The sequence below is a fragment of the Myotis nattereri genome, assembly GCF_964212035.1.
Source record: "Myotis nattereri genome assembly, chromosome: 15".
In the NCBI taxonomy this organism is placed as follows: domain Eukaryota; kingdom Metazoa; phylum Chordata; class Mammalia; order Chiroptera; family Vespertilionidae; genus Myotis; species Myotis nattereri.
Window position 1 is genome coordinate 17,284,679 of NC_138090.1, and position 5,819 is coordinate 17,290,497.

Genomic DNA, 5,819 nt, shown 5'->3' on the forward strand with positions numbered 1-5,819 from the left:
GGCCATGAGCTCAACCTGCGCATTGAATGCTTGGGCCATCGGCCCCACAGGGACGTGTTCTGCAAGTTCTAACAGTCTGCGGCGTTTCTTTCTTTTTCTAAATCACTAACAAGAGTAGGACTTTAAGAACGCATTTACTTGTGAATCTACGTCAGTAGGTTTTGAGGATGCGGCAGCTTGCTGCTCTCGGGGCTGCGGGGCAGGAGGGATTGCTTGTGGTTCAAGACAAGGGGTTAAGTCAACGTGTCCTTGAGGTGGGTGAGTAGAGACATACGAAGAAAGGTTTAACCTACTTATAAGTCTTTGGATGTCATCGATACTTTCTTGCATCTCTTTGATCTTCTTCTCGTGCCATCTTTAACACCTCCTGAAGAAGTGATATAGTAGCCTCAGGAGGCTTCTTGAGCACTTCGATCAATTGAAGCAAAGTGGACTGCAAATTGCAAATTACAACTCGTATTGCTTGGTTGAGTCTCTGGGCTGAGAGCATTCCTTGAACCTGGCTCATTGTCTGTGCTATTGTTTTTGGGTCTAGTGATGTAGATTCTTCTGAAGCTGCCGTTTCAGCAACTTCTACAGTTTCCGCATCTGAGAGGATTTCTCGGCGTAACCGTGTTGTTGTTGATGTTCTACTTGGGCTCTTCTGGGTTACTTGTCCAGATTCCTGGGTGGTTGTGGTCTTCCTCGCCCTCTTGGCGGACTTTGCCCTTGTGGCTGGATGGGACATGGTTTGGTTTCTTTGTGGTGGATGTCGGGTGGGGATCTGTGGCGGTCTGATGGGTGCCTTTGTGGACATGATGTCCCTGCTGTCCCTGCGGCGTTTCTTTACGTCCCTTTCCCTGCGATCGGGAGCCAGAGGGGTGACCCCTGGCCGGATGGTCGAGGACATTGCATTGAGTCGCTTCTTTATCTGCTCCAGAGGATCTTGCTGTGGTTCCCCTACAAGATGGTAGAGAAGTGATAAGGTGGATTTGACAATTCCATTTTGTGTGTCATCTGGTACGGTGACCCCTTTAAGGACCCCTGGGGCCACTTTGCCCCGAGCATCTGGAAGGCTCCTGTCAGGTGCCATGAGGTTTTGAGTACCAGGAGTCACCGCGTTTAGCTGAGGGAAAACAGCAAGGAGAGCTGAGAGCGTGACAGCCGTTCCCCGTTCCCACGGCGAGGGCTGTCGCTGGGCTGGGTGTCGGCTCCACCGAACTCGAGTGTGAGCGACACTGTGTGCCACCACATTTTGAGTCTCCATTTACCTGTTGATGAGGGTTGGGTTGTCTCCACGTTTTGGCTCTTTTGAATTATGCTGCTGTGAACATTTGTGTGTAAGTTTGTAGGTGGCCGTAGGTCTTCAGTACTCTTGGGTCTGTTTCCCTTTAAATTGTATCACTTAATTAAACAGGTAAGCAGGGTTTGTCAGGCACCTGTGCTCACATATTAATCAAGAGTCTGGATCTCTTCTGACAATTCTTTAGATTTTGCCTTCCCAAATATTTTAATAAATACAGAAAAAAAATGGAAGGGAACATTCAGGATGTCTTTGACACCTCTGATGGTCTTTGAGATTGCCCAGGGGAGCCCTGGAAAATCACAGACATTTGTTTTTGCACCTCATTAAGAGAGATGCCAGGAACGATTGGGTTTGTGCGATGAGTTACTATTGTAAGATTTGCATGAGGAGAGTTGTCAGATCAGAAGACATGTTCAGCCTTCCTGAGGCGAAGCTTATATGGACGAAATGTTAACGTATTTTAGACATTGTATGTTTTGCGGGGAGTCCCTGGCGGATTTTCAGTCCCCACTGCCCACATGTGTTTACCCTCAGGGGAGACACCCATTAAAGTCATGAAATAGTTCTGTACTGTATCCTGATGGAGAAACGTCCGTCCTCCGCGCTGACATTATTGGTTAGAGCAGCGGTTCTCAACCTTCCTAATGCCGCGACCCTTTAATACAGTTCCTCACGTTGTGGTGACCCCCAACCATAAAATTATTTTCGTTGCTACTTCATAACTGTAATGTTGCTACTGTTATGAACCGCAATGTAAATATCTGATGTGCAGGATGGTCTTAGGCGAACCCTGTGAAAGGGTCGTTCGACCGCCAAAGGGGTCACGGCCCACAGGTTGAGAACCGCTGCTTTAAAGGCTGGACTCTGGGTGCAGGCCTCTGAGCTGCCAGGACTTAAGCAGCTCTCAGACTCTCCCTTCGACCAAGGACCGAGCCAGGGTGTCCAGGGCTCGTCTTAGTCCAGAAGCAGCCGGCTTCGTGAAAGCGGACGCTAACCCCAGGTCCAGCGGAACGAGAGTGGACTAGGTCGGAGTGCGGGAAGGGGTGCAGGAGTCCCCTGTGGGTATTTAAACTCTTGCTCCTGTTGATTTAATGCTGGGTTCTCTGGCTCTGTGAGGAAGCCGCGTCTTTTTCAGCTCCCTGTCACCCACACCAATGTTGTAGACTCTGCTCTTGCAAATGGAAATAAAACTTTTCAAAATTATCTTTGGTTTTTCATTGGTGTGCAGCGGCATCTCATTGTGTTTTTTAAAAATACATATTTTTATTGATTTCAGAGAGGAAGGTTGAGGGAGAGAGTTCGAAACATCAGTGATGAGAGGGAATCATTCATCAGCTGCCTCCTGCATGCCCCACAAGGAGGATCGAGCTGCCACCTGAGCACGTGCCCTGACTGGGAATCGAACCGTGACCTCCTGATTCATAGGTCGATGCTCAACCACTGAGCCACGCCTGCTGGGCTCACTGTGGTTTTGCATTTCCCTAATGGTTAATGATGTCCATCACCTTTTACACATGTGTTTGCTATTGACATATGCTCTTCCCTGAAGTGTCAAGAGGTAAGATGTTGAGGTACTTGCACACCATTCGTTCCAAGCTTCCCATTCTACAGATGGGGGACTTGAGACCCAAGGGGGGGTGTCTGGCCAAGTTCTCCCAGCAGACTGTGGTCTCTGAATGAAGCAGAGGACGGGTGTAAGGAGGAACGAGCCCCTGAGCCAGGCTTCTGGGCCGTTTCCAGTACCTCCATCTCTTGAGCATCCGCCCAGCCCCTGCCATGGGATCCGTGTGTGCAGGTGAGCCGCCAGGCTGGGGCAGACAGAATTGTTCCCTTGGGCGTGTCGGCCAGGTTTGGAGGGCTCACGTTCCCAACGCAGGAGGCAGGGGACCAGGTGGCGTCCTCTCTGAGGGGTGGCAGGGGTGTAGGATTTCACAGATTTGGAACCAACCGGGTCCTTATGAGCCCTGGGCAGCCCCAGGATGCCCGGCTGGAAGTAGAGGCAGCAGCCCCAGTGAATGTACCCCCACAGCTGCCCCTTGGCCGTGCTGTGTGCCAGGCACGGTGCTACGTGTATGTGTGTGCCCCTCAGATCGCCTCCGTCCTCACAGGAATACGGAGGAAGACGAGTTCTCACCACACTTCATGCTGTGACAGGAGGGGGGGGGGTGCAGGACCATGTTTCTGCCTGTGTGTTTACTTCCTGTGGCTGCTGTAACCAGCGACCACAAACTTGGTGGCTTAAAACAACATGGAAGCTCTTTCCTGCAGCTCTGGGCGTCGCAAGTCCACGATGGGCTGCAGTCGAGGAGTCGCAGGCTCTCCGGGGGAATCTGGTCCTGCCTGGCCTGGTTTCCAGGTGCTTCCCGCCTCCATCTGGAAGGCTGGCTGAGCCTCTCACCCGCGTCACTCTGACCTGCTTTGTCTTCCACACCCAGGGACCCTCCGATGCTCAGGCCCACCTGGATCGCCCAGGACGCTCTCCCTAAGGCCAGCTGCTTGGAACAAAGCCTTAGTTCTGCTTTGCCGGGTAACAGTGGGTTTACTACGTCCGGGGATTAGGGCTCAGACGTGTTCCGGGGCCATTGCTCTGGGGAGTTGAGGGGCCCTAGGTGAGGAGGAGGTTTGACTTGAGAGAGGAAGGTAGAGGGAGAGAGAGTTCGAAACATCAATGAAGAGAGAGAATCATCAATCAGCAGGAGTGTGGGTAGAGCAGGTGTTGGCAGAGCGATAGGGTGGGAGCACCCCCCTTGAGGGAGTTCTAGCTGGGCGTGGGGTGGGGTGGGGTGCTGGGGGGCAGGTGGCCGGAACGCACACGGGGCCCGGGGTCATAGTGCTGTGGAGAAAGAGACGCCTGGAGGGGCTATGGCGTTGGGGGGAGGGGGCAAAGGGGAACAGGGGCCGCCGGCCTCACTGAGAAGGTGCCAGTTGGGCCAAGACTGAAAGGAGGAGAAGGAGGCGTCACAAAGCAGCCGGAGAAAAGGAGTGAAATCCCAACCCCTCCGTGGGCCCAGGGCCCTTCGCTAGCCGGTCCTGTCTGGTCCTTGAGCTTTCTTTCTTTCTTTTTTTAAAAAAATGTGTTTTTATTGATCTCAGAGAGGAAGGGAGGCGGAGAGAGAGAGAGAAACATCAATGAGGAGAGAGAATCATGGATTGGCTGCCTCCTGCACGCACCTCACTGGGGACTGAGCCCGCAACCCTGGGCACGTGCCCTGACGGGGAATCGAACTGTGAGCTCCTGGTTCACAGGTCGATGCTGCACCACGGGGCCACGCCAGCCGGGCCTTGGGCTTTATTTCTCACGTCTCCCTCTCTCGACTGACTTGCACTTCCCCCCTATGACCTGGCTCCCTCTGGCTTTGGTGCCACTGTTTCTGCTGATTGTCATTGTTTCTGTTCTTCCCAGCATGGGCCCAGGCTTGGTTTCGGACTGCCATGTGCCACCTCTGACCCTCGGGGCTGTGTCACCAACTAGCTTCAGTACCGCCTGTCCCACCGAGAGCGCTGGGCCTCAACCCGAGATTCTGGGGCTCTCGCTGGCCACATGTCCACGCTTGGCCCAGGCGGCCGTGGGCGGGGGGACGGAGGTCAGACGGCGGCTCACTGGGCTGCGCCGTCCGGGCTGTGAGCAGAACGGCCGGGAAGGAGGGGGGCTGAGGTCCGACCCAGCCACACCCACCCCGCGGCGGCCTATTGCTCCCCACGGGCTCCTGGCCCTCAGAGAGAGGACAGCGCCCAAGGTGACCTCGGAGTCAGCCCAGCCTGTCGTTGAGTCCTAGCCCGGCCCCTTAGGAGTTGTATCACCTTGAACGAGTTACTTAATGCCTCTGAACTTTAATTTATCCATCCGAAAATAGTACCCATCTCATGGGATGGTTGTGGGCTCGAACGAGGAAATGTCAAACGCACCTTATAGACAGTCAATAAGCGAGAGCATTAAAAACAGCAGTTCTCTACCCTTGCATCTCAGAGACCCCCGTGGCCCCGAAGGCTGAGCGCGTCCCACACGGGGCGGGGGGGGGGGGGGGCATCTGAGGGGCGGTCGTGAGGCGAAGCGCCCTCTGAGGAGAAGTTTGGTTGGTGGTGGTCCCGCACCCCCGGCTGATTGGGGGGATCACTCCATCCCACTGTACCTCAGCCCGTGGCCTCCCTACTGTAGAGAGAGAACGGATCTGCGGGAGGCGTGCCCTGGCTCTGGCCCCAACTGGCCGCGAGACTCGGGGCTCGTTATGATCTCCAGTTTCCTTGTCTCTGCAGAGGAGACAACCCCAGCACCTCGCCAAAGGGTTAAGAGAAACCCCTCAGATACACTGTTTAGCACAATCCCGGAGATGGAGGAACAAGCAAGGCGCAAAGAAGTGACAGGTGATGGAGGCAGGCAGCGACTCCTAAGTGAAAGCCCAGAGCTCTGGGGTCCTACGCCCTGTTTCCAGTGGTTGCGCCCCAGTTGGGGGTCCTGACGCCCCTCCCCACCCACGGAGCCCAGGCCCCCCCTCATCAGGAGGTGCGGCGAGCCGGTGAGAGAGAAGCTGAGCGC